General features: G+C 43.2%; 1 protein-coding gene across 3 annotated transcripts in view; it reads right to left on the bottom strand.

The window, feature by feature from the left end:
- Nucleotides 1–17,383, bottom strand: part of LOC139685447 (monocarboxylate transporter 12-like) — a 93,839-nt gene that overhangs the window by 23,917 nt on the left and 52,539 nt on the right. The gene's annotated exons all lie outside the window — the stretch shown is intronic.

The following is a 17,383-nucleotide window of genomic DNA, read 5'->3' as shown; positions in this document are numbered from 1 at the left end:
CCCAATGCCACATGTAACCCATTCATGGATCATGACAACACACATCCACTTCCATGCATCGACGTGTCGCTTGTTAAGGAAAACAACATCAAGAGGTAGTCCGCATATGCCTGAACCTGACACCTACTGGACTCCTCTGGCCACCAAGCCGCTCGAATGGAATGGAATGACGAAAAACTTTATGAATTCCTGCGAGATTGCGGTAAAGGCGATGGATATCTTGCTGCCGTCGCAATTGTGAATGAATATTTTTAAAGCAGGGTCGAATTAAAAAGGAGCACAACACCAAAATGCCAGTGACCCAGGCAATGGAATTCCCTCATTAAAAAAAAACAATTTATTTGTGTGTTCCACCAATCGTTTATTTTTATGGTAGAGCAAAAGTTGCATAGCAAATTCGCGTGCATAACGTTGTCGACAAATAGTTCGCTTTTGAAGTTGCCATACGAACTAATTAAGATTTTAGAGCCCCAGAATCCAAACCAGGGCCACGCATCTAAATTTCACGGAGGAGACCAAACAACTTGCTTCGGTCGCTGTAAAGAGGGAAGTTGGGGCTTTTGACAACAATGCAGCCAGCACCAATCAGAACCCGGCAGAGAAACCAACAATAATGCACCATGCACAGAACCCTTGGGCAGCATTGCTGCACGCAACAATACAACGTTGCGCCGACCGAGAGTGGCGCTTTGTTACAACTGATGTGGCTCTTTCTTGTGCACGACAAGTTGTTGATGACAAAATGAAATCGCAAGCCGCGCCATAACAGTTGCTGCTGCTTTTCGGGATTTCTACCGAGAAATACCGAGCGACGAACGCAGCAGGGGAGGCGCCCAGTCCCCCGACCGGGGGCACTCCTCGTGTTTCTCCGTTCGAGATCAAGGAGAGGATGGAGGGGGTGGGGGGAAAGAGGGGGAGTGGATCGGGGGGGGGGGGGGGGGGGGAATAGAGCCAGATTTTCGGAGTGGCGTAAGTTGCCAAGGGTCCGTCGCCAAATGGCTCCAGCTCCTGGGCAAGGTCGATTGCGAGAATTGGAGCAGGTGAATTATCTCCCCGAGGGGTCACCCTGAGCGCCCTCCCCCCCGAGTCTCCCACGACCGTCCCCATCTTCCAGTTGCGGAGGGTCAAGTAAAGCGCTGCACTGGAGGCACGTGGAGGCATCTAGGTCCACAAGAAAGTCCTGAACGGAGGAAAATATATATAGGATAAGTGTGTAAACATAATACATATGTACATGCATACGTATGTTTATGCATGTACATGTATTATTTATTTTCATAAATAAGAGGTGGAACAGCGTAGGAGGATATGAGGGCAAAAATAGAGCATGTAATACAGTTAACGCACGTTGGAAGTGTTTTGGACAAAATGGTCAAAGTAGTAGGGACATAACGAGAAGAATTGCATCTTGGGAAAGAAGCTTTCACATGGGAGAGGGAATAGATGAGACGGAAGTTGAGTAAGGATGTTAAGAAAAGGCTAACTACAACTTTGGCATGGAGCGTGGTTATGTTCGGCGCGGAAGCATGGTCCCTGAAGCAGGAGGATAGGAGGCGTAGATTGGAGGCTTTTGAAATGTGGATGTGGAGAAGAATGGAGAAGGTGAAATGGATCGAGAGGCAAGCAAATGAGGATGTACTGGATTTGGTGAAAGTGGAGGAGAGGGGTTTGCTGGGAGAAATGAAAAGGAGGCGGGAAAAATGAATGAAGGACGTATTGGTCGGTAATAATGGGATGCAAAAGGAGACTGTAATAGAGGGGAGAATGTTGGGCAACCAAGGAAGGGCAGGAATAGGTGATATGGATATTGCACGGGATGAACAGAGGAAGGAAGTACACGGGGTTGAAGAGGGGCTTGTTTTAGAATATGATGTAGGGTTGCATTCTCTTAAGTGTCGCTGTCTCCATCCAAAACATACGTTAACCGGTAGAACACCAAATAATAATATGTTTTCACATATCACATGCTTACATTGTCATGTGTTTGTTAGTCCATTCGACATGAGCATTTAAGCCACATACAACATCATGTTTTATCATAATTGTAGATTAAATGCTCGAGTGAAGCTTTTTTTTTTGGAAAGTCAAGAAACATTTATTAGAGAACTTGCATGTAAATATCGATAGAATTGATCGATCTTACAAATATCGAGCTTACAGCAGAGTTTACCATGACTGAGTATATTTTGCAAATCAACCGAATGGGGCGAAAACGGTGATCAGTTAAGAAAGAGCATTGAACCCACTTACAAGGATAGAAATCACCTCCAGGACACAGCCGTGCATCACATTCCAAGCCAATATTTTAACCGAGGCGTCGGGGAATTTAAAATGTGTTAATTTTTCCGGGGTGGGCGCATGTGCAATCAAATCACTCTGCGCGAAGCAGCCATTTTGGTAGTTTGAGCCCACGGGACAGCTAACGACCCGAAATCCAGGCGTGAGACCAACCACATCCGCGAAAGCATTTTGACGGTTGAAATCTTTCTTTCTTATTATTGAAAGAATTTAATGAAATTCATGAGGGCGACTCGCATCCACCCTAAGCACCCAAGTTCTTTCTCTAAATTTAAGTCTAGAAGGCTGCATCATACTATCCCTTTCACGCGATAAAATCACTTGGAAAGAATTAACGCCGCTATTACAATTTTGGGGCTTCCAAATTAAATAGAATCCTACTTCACCGGAGCCATTATAATTACAATGGACGCGTACAAAAATAAGTTTCCGACTTTCATCGTCACCGAGTGTTTCTTAAATTTCTATTGAAGGCTCTCGCAGCGTTGGAAACGTAGCTTTGCGATTTTCAAGTTCTACTGCGTCCTTATGTTCGAAAGATTACGTTCCTTATCTATTGCAGGAGAGATCGTCACGATGAGTCAAAGATTTGATGATGTAATCTGAAACAGATACGAAACGTAAGCTTAAAAACGTTGGTTAACATCGGAATCCGAAATTCGAGAACCTGCAATAGGGTATTGCTTCCGGCAAAGTGGCTGAAGCCTGGAAAATCATCACTTTCTCTAAGGCATTGATTGGGCGCGCTGTTGAGTCATGTGACCGCGGCCGAGAACGGGATCTCGGGCTGCCGCATGGCCCCCTGCAAATCCATCCGCCTACGCCCTCTGCACAATGCATTCCATGTTTTCCTTCGACTGTACCGAGCACGCCTATGATGAGCACGAGTAGTCACAAATATACATCAAAACACCCTGAGAACACGGCACGCCCACAATTGCCTGTTGGGAGAGAGTAGAAAGAATTTCATCCTTCACGTGTTCTATTATTTCTTCAGCACTTGTTGTACTCATATGAGAGACGCCACTCGTGCCACCCGTCAATTACTCCCCTGAAAGTTGTGCAACCCTTAGTCGTAGAAATATATAATGTCAATGCAGCTGCACAACCCCCTGAAAATTCAGTAACCACCCAGGAGTTGATCTTTGGTTTCAATAATTCTTCGCAAGGGAATTTTGGTCCATAATTAAGACATTTAGTGAAATGGATGTGCTTCGGGATTTATTCCAACTCCTAACCGCCACCCTGAAGGTGCAACACCCAAATTACTGGTGTAAATGTACAAGACGCACAGCTGTATGCGAAGTTTTTGCTCGCGGCAGGTTCCGAAACTATTCATACACGAATAACAAGATGTCCGCGGGAAGGTTTTCTCTTATTTAATTTTAATGCTACGAGAATATAGAGTCTCCTTCGAATAATATCTGTTTAATTAATCCTTCTTCATTTTTGCATTAGGGTTCTGCGAGTTGCTTACTCCATTTTACTTTTCCTCCATTTGCCACTCAACGAATACAATACTTCCATCTTTTTCATACCCAAGGGAAACTTAAATGACACAAATATTTTCTTAGGAGCAGAGGATGAAATTTGAATCAAATTTATAGTCCACTCCTGAAATTTTCCTTCAAATGAATTGGAATAATCCAATGACTTTCGGCAACCATTGGCTGGTTCCAAACGAAACAATTTGTGAACATTTGATGCTTAAAGATATTGTGGCGCAGTTTTGGTTAAAGTGAGTGATAGTGGGAGCATTTAGCACACTTCGAACAAGAATCGGCCCCCGGCACACACGTCACTCTGCTGCAGCCGTCGCCAGGGGCAAAGAGTCGGAGGTTTGGAACACTCGGCGTCACCCAGGAAGTGGTTTGATAACGTCGCGCTGATATTGAGGGATTACGATACAGTCGAAGTCCATTGATCGATTGATGTAATAGATACATCGTAATACGAGAGTCCGTACAAAGCCGACAATCATCGCAAGGAAATCCGCATTCTCGCTACGCGCAGAAACCTCCATCAACGTGAACGTCGCTAGTTACCATTAAATGGTCGTATTTTCCAAGCACGCCAGCCCCCGATGACGGCGGGTTAACGCCCTCCCCTGCCAACCAAGAGGTCGTGGGTTCGGTCCCCGCGTGGGTGCGTTTTAAATCCATCTGGCACTTGGGTGTTAGTGATTGTTTCCATTGTTACACATCATTGGTAAAAGTCCGATGTTAAAGGCCAAAGTGCTGTTTACGGATTAATGAGAAATAAATAAATTTCAATTACAGCTAGGTCAAGCAGTTGCAAATATTTCAGAGCATTTACAAATTACGCCTATCAAAAAAACCGCACTCACAATGGTGGTACTGAGAGTCAAGCTAAAAACAAGAGCAGAGCATAAATTTTTAAGAAAGCCAATTAAACGAACAAACAACGTCTTGCTGCACCCGTTTGGAATTGATCCAGGGGAAAAAAGGGAAGAGTTGGATGAAGGCCAAAACAAGGCACGGCAGAAATACGTCAAAGGGGTAATTTGGTTTCAACGCAATGGCGAAATAAATGTGTCTCAATGTAAGTGGGGCCACTCTCCCATGAGGCAACAGTCACCCGACAGAAAGCCCTTCCGTCCTCTCGAAAAACCGTCCCAAGGCACACCAAGCAGAGGCGATCCCGCGATCGGACCTCGGGGAGAAAACACAATATAATCCAGCGGTCAAACTGAATGGCGGACGACCAAATGGAATGCCATTGCTTTCGTATCGATTAAATAATACCGAAATAAGAAAATCTAATTCCATTATCCAAAGAACTTAGGGCAGCAAGGTTAGACATTGAAAGAGAATAGGACGTACAAGTTTGCACGTTATTGCATACATTTTTACTAAATTCCAAGGTGCATGCGTTTGTTAGTTATAGTGCATGTATTTGCATTCGTGTGTGTTAAAAAGGTTTTTGCATGAATGCATACGCCACTACAGGTTTAGGTTTGCATAAATATGTTGATTTTTCAAGTGGTTTTGTTTTCTTTCACGGGTGGTGGCCTAACACCCCCCGCCACACGTCCTTGAGGCGGCTTGCGGGGTATCATGTGGATGTAGATGCAGAGATGAAGATACCTTAGGTCCAGGCATACTCGAGGGTGAGTTGGAGAGGGCATTAATGGAGATGAAAGAAGGCCGTGGGGGTGGACAACATTCCTGTGGAAATACTAAAAGGTTTAGGAAAATGTGGGAGGAAACGTTTTAATGGACTACTTCCTACAATTTATAAGGGAGGAATTTGGCCGGAAGACATTCACATAAGTGTTAATTCCTATTCCAAAAGAGGTAAATGCTACCTGCGAGGACTTTTGAGTTTGATTTTGCATGCAGATAAAGTTGTTCTCAGGATCATGAACAAAAGGATAGAGAGTAGAGCAAATGATTACTTAGGGGATGATCAGTTTGGGTTTAGGAAGGGGAGAGGTACGCATGATGCCATTGCAGTAATGAGATTATTAATCGAGAGGAATATATAATACAACCAGGACGTATTTGCCTGTTTCGTAGATTTCGAAAAAGCGTTTGATAGAGTGAATTGGGAAAAACTAATGAGTATATTGAAGAAAATAGGAATAGATTGGAGGGAAAGGAGGCTAATCCGCAACCTGTACATGTCTCAGACTGCTAAGGTGCGGGTGGGGAACGGGGAGTCCAGATGGTTCAGTCAGGTTTGCTGATGGCCAAGCTCTAGTTTGCCAGTCAGCCAAGGTTTGCAAGCATTGCTGAGGAAATTGGAAATCCATAACGATGTACGAGATGGAATGAGAATCAATATTAATAAAAAAGGCTAAGAGATTTTCCAGAAAGATAAAGGCTAATTTAAACGTGAAAATAGGAGGTCATAAACTTGAGCAGGTGGAACAGTTTACGTATATCGGGTCTTTTGCATTAGGACATAACCACTTTCAACATTATAAGCTCATAGAGTACACACTCCGTTAAGAGTATGCATGGTGAGCGAATGGGTTGAGCGTCCCTTACTGCCAACTTAATGCCAGGCGGAGCCACCAGAGGAGCGGTCGTCAACCTCAACTCGAGACTCGTGCTTGCTTTCAAACTATCCCAAGCATTCAAATTATTCCTTCAATTCACACCTTGTGACGAAATAACAGGACTTCTTTCCCTTTTGACTTCGAATTTGGGAACAAAAACTCCTGCACACCCCTTAATGGTTAGTTATCATGTACCGAGTACTTATACATCTACATCTCATACATCTACGTACCACCCGGTAAACAATTGCAAGGACTTCTGGCAGGGGGTGTTAGGTCACCAGTCATCTACTCCTCCACTACCTCCACTTGTATTTCCACATGCCAAACGTGGTATGTGGAAAGCGATACAAGGATACAAGCGGCCATTCGTTCAATATTCGCTACACACATTGCCATAGTCATAATGCTGTTCATAAGTACTCCAATGACTAATAAGATGAAAAATAGGGAAAAATAAAGAAAAAGCCGGTCTTACATGCGATGCAGTCACTAATTAGCCTTCTAGGCATTAGATGCCTCGATCAAATCAATCCTAGAGCGAGCCATCGCAGGGAGAACTACTTCCTTCCGGGAAATTTTGCTTTTTTCAAGAGCTATGAGGGAGGCTCGACATCGGTGAGGTCCGTGATGATATTCGCCTCGGCGTTTTGCGACAGAGCACGCCTTCAAATTCTTGAGACGAGCGCAGCGATTCGTATTTCTTTCCACTGGAGATAATTCATTTGGTTAGGATGAATGCGACTAGGTGATTCCCTCGTTCAAACATTCCCTCATGCTGTACGTACGTTCCGCCGTTGCGAGGAGCAAATTCCCCTCTTTCTAGTCACTCGCATTATCCTCCAAATTCCTTCGCTGCGTCATCAGTCCGTTGCGTTTTGTTGAAAGGAACTGCTCTAGTTTATTACTTCCTACTTAAACATTTTAGCATTGCTTTCCTCCTCCTCAAGTATTTTTCATTACTTTAGTTTCTTGAGGTTAGAGCCCATATGTTTCGCAGCTGTTGTACCTCCGCCCTATGCGCCGAATATTTTCGATTGATACTAAAATACGACCTGCAAGTGAAGGCAACCCTTCAGCCTTGCTAACTTTAAACTCTAAAGCAGAAAATATCGAGGCATTTTGGCGCTCGAGATAGAACTTTTCGGCGCCCTTATTACATGGTTCCAATAGTTCACCAATATCGAGAAAGCAGGGGCCCGATTTAACTTCTCCAAGGCCCACCTGACCTCAGTGACTCTCCATCAGAACTGGCGCCGTCAAGGACAACCCACTGTTCCCGTTTAGAAGAAGTCTTCCACCCAATTTGTTGCCCTCTTTTTATGCCGTCGAGCTTTAACTTATACATTAGCTTGCCATGGGGAACCTGGTCATTTAGAATATGTAGTGTATGGGATCCGACGGAAAAAATTACCTCATACGGGAAATTGAGAAGTTCAACACAGGGCCGCCCGATTCGATAAAAACTGTTACGAAAAAACGAAAAGCGTCACGGAAATGCTTCTGGAATTAGTTATAGCAATCATTAGAACAAAGACATTTGTCCTAGCGCCATCAAGAAGTACCCTCTATTCCAACTCCGACAAAAAGTCTTCGACCCAATTTATTTCGCTCTTGTTTATACCTACGAACATCAATGTATGGATTAGTTTACAATGAGGAATCTTATCAAATGTCTTTCGAAAATCCAAAAAAGATCGCATCCACTTGCCTACCACTTTTACCCGATTAAAGTAAGCCACGTGTAAATAGTCCTCTTTGGGTCTCGCATGAGCGGGTTTTTCGGAATCCGTGCTGATCGTTGCTTAAAAAGTTAATGCTGTCGAGATATCCCACTAACAAAATGAAAATAACGTGTTCCAAAATATTGCCATTTTCATGTAGAAGTGTGGGAACTGGGTCTGTAATTACTGGGATCCTTCCGTCGCCTCTTTTAAGAAATAGGCGCGGATTTCCAATTCTTAGGGACTTTGCACTGTGCGAGATAACAAAATAAGGGGCGATTTAAGAAGCTAATTGTTTAAACACCCTAGTCGGTATATTTGCGGGACTCGGGGATTAGTTGGGTTTGATCTCATTGAGCCATTTGACAATGCCTTGTTCGTCCGCTTTACACGTTTAATGCATTCATTATTACCTTTTGTCAAATCATACGCGCTATCAGAAATGGCCGGCATTATTCCTCGTAGTGAGAAAGAGTTAAAAGAACATAAACATTGAGGCGTATTTTTCGTAAGGGAGTAATCTGAGATTCACAAGTGAAAGGCATGAATGTATCTACTTGTACTTTCCAAAGAAATACTTCCAATTATCGTTTTTATGGGGATTAATATACTACGAACTAGTATACGATAATAGACACTCGATGAATGGGTTCTCTGAAATTGTGCCCTTCGACCAGGCATCGATGTGGAAGGAGGAATCGAATCGTTGCCCATTCACCTCGGGGAAGGGGGGGGGGGGTTCAGGCGCCACTCGGGGACTCTGGCGTGTCGCGGGGGTTCATACACTGGGGGATCCTAAAAGCGGCGTTCTCCTACCATTGGTCCAGAGAGGGGAGGACGTCGGCCCGCCGCTGGTCCATTGCTATGACTGCCACTTGGCATCACCCATCGAAATGTCGGCCTCGAAACCTAGCGTCACCTCCCAGTCGATGCTCCGGCTTGCGTCGTCAATGGGGAATTAGTACTACTTATTAATGATAGTTGTACGTGAAATACACTTGACAAATGCATACTAGAGGTATCAAAGAACGATTCCATCTTCGCGAGGTATAACCGTTCTCGGCGGCGGAAAAACGCAAGCATCAACCGGGCGCCTGCGGATGTTGCAGAAGAGTGTTTAAACGGGGCCCTTAAAGGACGCTACAACCGTTTATCAAGCGGCATTATGCAAGGAGACGCGGGGCGGCTGCTAAAGGCTGCTTTGACGACGCATTGTTTGGGCAATAACACTCGGTCTCCGAGGAACCCGCTGCCACCGCGAGAAACTCGGATAATCGCTCAAATAATTCCAGCAAGTCAAAAGACACGACTCGTCAGCGGACCTAACTCCAACGATGACCAATATATGTTATGCCTTCACAATGAAAACCTAGTGTCTAACGCACCGAGTAGGGAGAAGGCATGCTGATGACGGGCGGATGTCTCCAGCAAAGCATTCTCTCTCTCTAAACTCAGTTCCCCTGACTTAATTGCTGGGCCACCCTGGTTAAGCAAGAGGGATATGAGGCCAATCCGCAACCTGTACATGTCTCCGACTGCTTGGGTGAGTCAGCCAAAGGGTTGCAAACATTGCTGAGTGAATTGGAAATTCTGTGCGATAGATATGGGATGAAAATAAATGCAAATAAAACAAAGGTTATGCGATTTTCTAGAAAGAAAAAGGCTAAGCTAAATATTAAAATAGGAGGGAAAATACTAGAGCAGGTAGAACAGTTTACGTATCTCGGGAGTTGATGACAGAGACGTTGAGTAAGGATGTTAAGAAAAGGCTCGGAAAAACTTTGCTATGGAGCGTAGCTATGTACGGCGCGGAAACGTGGTCATCGAGGCAGGGGGATAAGCGTAAATCGGAGGCTTTTGAATTGTGGGTGTGGAGAAGAATGGAGAAAGGAATGCACCGAGATGAAAACAAATGAGGACGTACTTGGCATGGTTGGTAAAGAAAGTGGTTTGTTGGGAGAAATCAAAAGAGGCGGGAGAGATTGTTTTCGAGGATTTTAATTGGCGATGGGACGTTGAAGATTGCGATAGAGGGGATATTGTTGGGCAAGCGAAGAAGAGGTAGGAATAGGGGATAGGGATGCTAGGCGTGATGAAGGGAGGAAGTATACGGAGATGACGAGGGGCTTGCTGTTAAAGAGTAGGGTGTTGAGTTATGTTTATTTAGCAGAGACAAGAGAATTTTTTGTAGTTTGTCACCATCCAAATGGACAATACGGAGTTTATGTGGCAATAAAAACATTAACGATACATACATATATATATACACACACACATTTATATATATATATATATATATACACATATATATATATACATACATATATATATATATATATACACATATATATATATATATATAAATATTTTGTTACTCCTAATAAAACACTATCCCGCAAACTACTCTACATCAAGTCCCTCTTCATCTCTGAGTACTTTCTTCCTCCCTTCATCCCGTCCAACATCCCTATCCTGTTCCTGCACTTTCCTCGTTTGCCTCTATTACAGTATTCAACATCCCACCGCCGCATAAACTTTCTCCCAACAAACCCCTCTCTTCGCCCACCATTACAGGTACTTCCTCATTTGTTTTCCTTTCGGTTCATTTCACCTCCATTCTTCTCCACACCCAAATTTCAAAAGCCTCCAATTTACGTCCTGCTTCAACGACCACGTTTCCGCGCCGTACATAGCTACGCTCCATATCAAAGTTTTAACGAGTATTTTCTTAATATCCTCACTCAACGTCCCAGTCATAACTCCCTCCTCCTTGTGATCACTTCTTATATATATATATATATATATATATATATATATATATAATAATAATGTAAACAACCCGTAGAAATAATATATATATGTATACATACTAATAATAATACAGACAACACATAGAAATAATATATTATATATTCCTCAAAAATACTCAAGAGCGTACGCCAAGGGTAGAGGGTTTGAACGAATATAAAACGGTTAATATGAACTTTGACGCAGGAAAACGAGAGAGTATTAAACCCAAGCGAAATCTTTATATCTACCATTAATCTGACCTGTAAAACATTTCCAATAAGTAGCAATTAAATACCAGAGTTTAAAATGTTTCTTTTTAAAGGCATAGGCCGTTGCTGCAGAAGTACAATTTGTCTATATTTTAAACTAGAAAACAATTACCTAGCGCCTTCCGAGAGTTCAAACCTCAAGTGCCATGCGAGTCATTGGAAGGTGCCCGAAAGCGATGCGATAATACTTCAGTGTCATATTCACTCCCAATGGATAAGCCGCCTTCTACAACGGACACACACTCAAAGACACTCTGGGAAATAACAAAGACAAAATAGACATCGTGGAATCGAGTGGAGTATAAGAACTCCGCTGCGAAGACTGGAAGTCCATGAACGTGCATTGGTAAAATGGGAGAACACAGCATCAAAACCGCACAACATTTATCCTTAGATATACACACTCCTCAATTCGCAAAACAACGTTTGACAAACAACCATCGCAGCAAATTCCAACCAAAGATTGAAAATTTAATCGAAATTGTAACTTTAAATTACCTTAGCATAAGAAAGAAAATATCGCATATTAAACATATTTTTGCGAGGGCAAAGACAGGAATATAGTGGTTGGAACGGAAAGCTGTTTCATGGAAGATATAGCAAACAGCGAGGTTTTTCCAAACGGTTTCACGATTCATAGAAAGGACAGGTCTAATACACTAAGAGGACGAGAATTCACTGCCGTAAATTCTACTTATTTCTAACTCTGCGGTAAACCCTACTTATTGTACGTCTGACGGCCGGCAGTAATTCGGAATGCTCCCAAGCCACGCATTGCAGTTCATGTAGAAACAAACGGTATATCGGAACGTGAATCTTAATACATAGATCCTGCGTTCCTTTGAGGAGATGCACTCGGAGGTGAAACGAGTCGATATCCAAATTAAACTAAGTATATGTAGTATTGTGCCGCGTATAGACCGCGGAAGGCTCGTTTTGAGCCGAATTTAGGGTTTGAACCAGAGATTGCTGGGATTTTGCCGGGATATTGGAGCGGACTTCGTTGATCTGAGGTCTGTCCACTCATCGTGTCGGGCACCCCTTAATCGCTCCGGGGTTCATTATACTATCGAGGCATCGCAGTTGGTAGCGCGTAGGTTACACGAACACGTTTCGAGGGTTTAGCATAGTTGGTAGGCAAGAGCGTAGGTCATATATTGAGAAAAATCAAGTAGAATCCAGCGCTTTTTGTCACTTCAGATCAGGTTATGCCTCTCAAATCCCAAAAATAGCAGAACAAATTAACACTTGCGTTAAAACGACACATAACTCACGTAGAATCAATGAAATAAGTACCTCGACAAACGGTGAGGATAGTCACGTGAATTAATATAAAACTAGTGCCACTGTTAACAATGAATCTTCGTGGAACAGTTCCGTGAGCATCCAGAAAACCCTCAAACCAAAGCTGAAAGACCACATTGAAAATTACAGTATTAAAATATCATGGCATTAGAAACTAAAGATTGGATATTGAACATATTTTTGTTTGCACAAATGCAGACAAAGCAGTTGGAACGGAGAGCTGGATCACGGAAGACATAGCCAACAGCGAGGTTTTTCCACATGGGTTCACGATTAAAAGAAACGACAGGCATAATAGACCTGGTTCGGGAGTATTGTTTATGGTGGTTAATTCAGAACTCAGTAGCCAACGTTATGAATGCAAGCAAATGACAAAGAAGGCGTTTGGTGCAACATAATGGACTACAATAGCAAAAGTCTTCGCGTGCTAATTTTAAAGGCCCCCATATTCCAATACAGATGTTCTACATAAGCTCGACGACTCTACAGGGTTCGTCCGGAAAATAAGTGTACTGAGCTCAGGAAAAAAATTTATTACACTTTTACATATCTTAAGCTAATATTCCTCAAAATAGGACCCTTGTGAGTCGATAACTTGTTCCAGCGGCGTTCCCATTCCTGGAACGCTCCCGCGAAGGCATCATCGGGAACCTCTCGAAGACTCGTCGTCGACCTCTTCTCTGCCCTCCACGAACATCTTGTGCCACCGAAAGATCATGTTTCTGGACATGGCTGACTCCCCGTAAGCCTGGTTAATCATACCGACAGTTTCGGTAGACGATTTCCCAAGCTTTACCGCAAATTTGATGGAATAACGCTGCTCCAAAAACTTCGGCATCGCGTTCCGTGACGTGGGTCGAGCGTGGAGGTTCGCGTTAACAGAGCTCCTCACTACACCACAGCTCAGAGCCGACTGCCTTTTTCAGCGTCGCTTGCCAACATACCCCCCTCCAATCGCAGCCCGTCAGAGAGGTGCTGGGCGCGCCTGGAGCGGCGCGCCCAGCCCAGGAGTCAGTACACTTATTTTCCGGACGAACCCTGTATATCCACTCTAAGGAACAAACAGTGCAAAAGTATCAATATAATCGCTGGAAATATTAATCGACCGCTCATTGATTGACTCTCTTCCCGTGTAGGAAACTCTGCCAAAAACAGAAATTCATGCCAAGAACTCCTCCATATATTCGCAAAACAGCCTTTGGAACTAATTGTTACATCACCAACAAGGACTCACAGCGTCACTGATATTTTCGCGACTTCTACGCCCTAAATCATAACAAACATTGAAATACTGGACGGCGTCAGGGAACATCAAACTATTCTTGTAGGATTAAAAACTAAAGTGATAGTATGCGGGTAAAAGCGTAAAATATACTAATTCAACGAGGCAGATTTTAACGAACTTTCTAGAATATTAAAAAAGATAATTAACAGAATTCAAGGCAAAAACTCTGACAACCGACGCAGAGAAAACTGTGAAATATTTTTCAAATACACGTATCATACCGAAGGAATGAAGACGTACATTCAATTCAAACTATAAATTCGACAACAAGGAACCTAGACGGTACAACGGAGAAGTCATGTCGGCGTTAAAAAAGGAAGAAGACCACAATTAGATTTTTAAGAGTTTAAAAAGTAGTAACGTACTTTATACAAATATATCCACACAGAAACTAAAATAATGTCGTAGTAAAACGAGAAGTATCGTGCGCAAAGCCCTAAACTCCTTCATATCTAAAATGCTATGCGAATATCTTGACAGAGGCTCGGAACCTCGAGATTGGAAGCTAGTCCTCTATCTATAAATGCGGCGATAGGGAGAAACCAAACGATTCCCGACCAAATATTCTCTTAATATCGATCATGTAAAATATTAGAACACATCATTGCCAGCAACGTTAGGAGATATCTCGAGTAGTAGTAGTATTTAGGGGAGGGGACCGACAGCTGAGGCCATTTGCGCCATAGGGGATGGACAGGAAAGGATGAAGGGTGGAGAAAAACCCGGCGTCGGCATTAAACTACTCGTAACGAAAGGCGCAAAGGGGTCTGCAGCTTAACGTCCCATCCGGCGGACGGCGTACTCACTCGAAGTTCCCTCCACAAAGCAACTCAAGTTGGGATCGAGATACCTCTGAAATATATTCAACACCGCCGGGATTTGAACCCGGGCCCTCTGGGTGAGAAGCCAGTACGATAGCCACGGCAACATCTCGATCCCCAGATTTCTCGATAGCAGGAAAATACGGAATCACAAACAGTAAGGATTTAGTAAGAGCAGATCATGCGAAGCACAATTGGTTTTTTTTATTCACGATACACTTAGATTGGTAGAAAAAATCACATCAGTTAATGCAGTATTTCAGGATTTCAACAAAGACTTGGGCAAAGTCCCGCACCCAAAAATTACTAATACTTAATCACTATGGTATCAATGATAAAATAATTAATTGGATTAGAGACTACTTGTCATATCGCAAACAAATCGTAGTCATCGATGTGTTGTGCTCGACGGATGCACTGGAATAAGATGTAACTTCGGGTGTGTCCCTCGAAGAAGTGTAATAGGCCCCCAGGGAAGTATGAAGGGTTTGCCGAGGGGGTTGTTACACACCAGACATGCAACATCAAAAATTAATTTTTTCTCCATTTTTAGTGACAGTATACTTGGTCTGAAAAAATGTGTCGGGAAAAGTTTCGGAAAAATATATTTGAGTTATTGCCACAATGCCTCATAATTCTTCAAAGCACATCCCTTGAGCGTGGACACTCTTTTGCCTTATATACACAAACAAATACATATGTACACACGCACATTTGCATCTGCACACATTATATACACACATCTATGCATACATGTTATACATACACACAAATTTGCTATGATATGTCCTCTTGGTTAAAATTGTTAATCCCATTTAGTTACGCCCCATTGATAATGTGCCGCAAATATTTGTGATACTAGAAAATCAGTACGTGTATAAATTATTCATAACAACTGTAGATGGCTACATGTTACCCTGCGGTACATAAGTAAACTATACCTACGGACGCATGCAAGAGGAACTGCAGGTCTCCCGAAGGGAAACAGCCAAATGAAACAATGACAAAATGTTAGGCTACTTAAAATGAAAAGATGAATATTCTTTCATCCAAGCACGGTCGAATGAATTTCTTCTGATCCCTTGCCGTATGTTACACACCAAAGACATCATAATCACCGTCTGGTTCCGAGTGCCCCACGCGTGACTCGTACGGAAACAAACCGGAATCGGAGGGATCCAATGTGAGATGAGGGGGGGCGGTGCGCAGGGGGGGGGGCGCCACCTCCCGCCGCCCCTTCGGCCACTAGAGTGGATCCCACCCGGTCGCCACCAGGGCGTGTGTGTCCCCCAAAGGGTGTATTGATTGCCTCCCGTCTTCGGCAAGGTCACGGCCTCTCGTCCCCATTCCCGGTCGGAAACGGGTCATCCCTCGGTGAACACGTCGCGGATCCAATGAAGAAATGCTAATTCGCCATCTCCAACGCAGCATGCCGCCAATAGTACACGCATTCGTCCAGATGGTTGGGGCACCGAGGCTCGCCATGTCTTGAATTCCAGAATGAAAGACGTCCTCCTCATGACCCACGGGACATGGCGAACATTTCTTATCATTCTGGACTGTTAATTGCTGGCATGCATTTATTTTGGGTTCGTCGATATCGAGCGTATGAATCGAGGTAGGAAGATATAATTTAATTCATTCATAATCAATTGATACTCTTGCTGAGCCTCGACGAGAGCGGACGTGTTTGGAACTCGATCCCGATTTGCCGGATTGACACAACCGAGCCTTACTCCCTGCTACAATCTAAAGCTGAAGCAACTCAGTGCTTTTTTATTTAACGAAGTGTAGCTTAGTGTTAACTTATATCTTGTGAAGCTGCTTAGTTTATTTAGTTTTGGTTTTGCTTGTGGCTGTTTCTTTGTGTGGTGGTAGCAGTTCGTTGAGAGGTAATGGATTCGGAGGGGGAGGGGTTTACGTGGCAGTATTTTTGGAAGCAGATAATGCTTATTTAATATTGATTACATAAAAAGTGTTTAATGCAATCTAATCAAAACAACGTTAATTTATGCTCCTTCGATTGGGCTCAAGACTCAGACGTCCAAACACATCATGCAATCGACGAACAAATATATCAATTTAAAAGTAAAAATGAAAACAACAATATCAGCATAATTGGTGGCGAATTTCACCTCCTCGGTGTAGATTGGGACAGCTACAGCGTTAAAACTCGGACCCGTGACCGCGATTCTTGTATTTCATTTTTAAAATTAGTGCAGAGAAATTACCTTCATTAAGCAGTACGCATGCCCACCCGAACAAAAATATACGAGGCCTATTTCTTATGGACAAAGCAGAGTATTCTGAGGTTAGTTAATGAGGTGGATTTGAGTGAAGATAAACCCGTTCATGTCTACTGCGACGCAGAAATAAAAAGGAATCTTGAGCCATAACGAAAAATTTACAATTACCACAAAGCAGGCTTTCAAAATGTTGCCAATCGATTAAATTCTTCACTACCAGAGTTCAAAACGCGTTTAAGTCACGCCAACGTGGAAGAAGCTTAGACATAATTTGTCAATATTATGCAAGGAGGGATCACAGATTGCAGATCACAGATCACAGCCCTATGCGGCCCCAGGTGGTACCATAAGGGCCTTAGAAAAGCCCTTCGAAAGCAGAAAATGTTACGCTCAAGAGTAAAGAAAGCAGGCGTGAACATATCATTCTCTGAGAATAAACACTTATCGGGCAAGTATACATCTTCTAAAATTGAAACCAAAAGACGATTTATTTCGCCTTAGGTTTCAATTTTAGAAGATGTATACCTCAAGGCACCGTATAAGACTAAAAACTTCTCGTACTATGCGAGTATTTGCAGAGTGACCCTAAGGCGTTGTGGTCACATGTTAGGGAAGTAAAAG

This window comes from Hetaerina americana, unplaced genomic scaffold, assembly GCF_022747635.1.
Source record: "Hetaerina americana unplaced genomic scaffold, ioHetAmer1.1.p SCAF_112, whole genome shotgun sequence".
NCBI classification, from domain to species: Eukaryota; Metazoa; Arthropoda; class Insecta; order Odonata; family Calopterygidae; genus Hetaerina; species Hetaerina americana.
The sequence above is the reverse complement of the archived record's forward strand: the minus strand, read 5'-3'. Positions and strand labels throughout refer to the sequence as shown.